The 1,421-nt window shown below is 39.3% G+C and overlaps 1 long non-coding RNA gene across 1 annotated transcript in view; it reads left to right on the plus strand.

The window, feature by feature from the left end:
- The first annotated feature begins 6 nt into the window (after positions 1-6).
- Positions 7-1,421, plus strand: part of LOC106519850 (uncharacterized) — a 52,732-nt gene continuing 51,317 nt past the window's right edge. The window contains exons 1-2 of the long non-coding RNA XR_001310484.1: positions 7-132; positions 205-423. This is a non-coding gene — a long non-coding RNA (uncharacterized LOC106519850). The remainder of the gene's footprint in view (positions 133-204; positions 424-1,421) is intronic.

Genomic DNA, 1,421 nt, shown 5'->3' on the forward strand with positions numbered 1-1,421 from the left:
GTGGAGCTGATAGAGTGGATTGGTCAAGTGCAGAGATGGGAGCTGAACAAACAGACGATCTCTGAAGAGGTGAAAAGAGGAAAAGCGAGGATTTCTCCGCGCTCTGCCTGAAGACAGGAGGAGGGAAAACAGGTGAGTCCTTGTTGCTTCTTCGCTTCATCAGCCCGCGCTGATGATCTCTCACTGTCATGTGCGATTGTGCAGGTCACGGCTGCTTCTCTGCCTGCAGCGGAGTTTACTCATCTCCTAAAGTGCACAAGAGTTTCTCTCGAGACAAAAATAAATAAATAAAAAAGTGCTGGACTTCAGTAGCACTCTGTGGAGACCCTGCGTCCTGGACTGGATCAGAGCAGCTCTTCTTTTTATGCTACAGTGGAATGAGAGGATGATGACAGGAATGAGAAAGTCATTGAACGTTAAGCGGTGAGTAACCTAATAATTTTCTTTGGATTTGTTTGGACAACTTTGCATGCTGCAGTTTTTCAGTTTTAGTGAATGCTCCTTTATTTTCTCCATAATTAAAAAAAAAAACAGGTTTCATGTGCAGTCTAACCAAGGATGAAGTCATATTTATTTGTATATTTTATTTATTAAGGAAAATCACAGACAGGCTGTCATATTTTAACAGCATTTTAAAATTACAACTCATATTKATTCTTATACATTCATTGGTGTTTTTGAGAACATTTTGTCTTACTGCACAGAATTAATATCCCTGAACATTTTGTGATCTTAAGCAAAAGTTTTTATAGACGAAAATTGACATAAAAGAGTACATTTTAATTTGTCTAGAGCTGTATAAAATATAATTAGCTTCTGATTTTGTTGTTTTTGTGAAGTAGCTGTTAGTGCTGACAACTTTAGTCACTTGTGCGACAGTTCCAGCTTTTTGGTTTGAGCCACTAGATGTCAGCATTTATCAAGATATGATTGCAGGCCAAACTCAACACTGCAGGACAGAGTCACACTAAAACATGGGTGCACACATTGTTTAATGGGATAAAATTGCAGTTGTGGGAAAGTAGTATTTGGTAGTTTTAGTGTTTTAAACCTAAGCCTGCTTTTCAACATCTAAAGTCAGCAAACAAATTCTGACAAGTCCTTAATTAAAACAGAAAATTAGTTTTTATTGGCTGTGAAATGTCTTTCCTGGCTGCACGTCACAGTGAAGGTGGAGTGTTTTACCCCTAATGAGATGGTAACTCCCACCACGAGATGGCAATCATGTGCAATGAAATCCTATCTGTGTGTGTTTATGTGTGTGTGTGTGTGTGTCGAGGCATGAAAAGGCCTTGGTGTAGCTTTCCATATGTCTGCTATAGCATGTGACAAGCTGCATTTACACTGCTGTATTTTTTGAGCTTGTTTATCTGTGTGTGTGAGAGAGAGAGAGAGAGAGAGAGAGAGAGAGAGAGAGAGAG

This window comes from Austrofundulus limnaeus, unplaced genomic scaffold (genome assembly GCF_001266775.1).
Source record: "Austrofundulus limnaeus strain Quisiro unplaced genomic scaffold, Austrofundulus_limnaeus-1.0 Scaffold83, whole genome shotgun sequence".
Classification (NCBI taxonomy): Eukaryota; Metazoa; Chordata; class Actinopteri; order Cyprinodontiformes; family Rivulidae; genus Austrofundulus; species Austrofundulus limnaeus.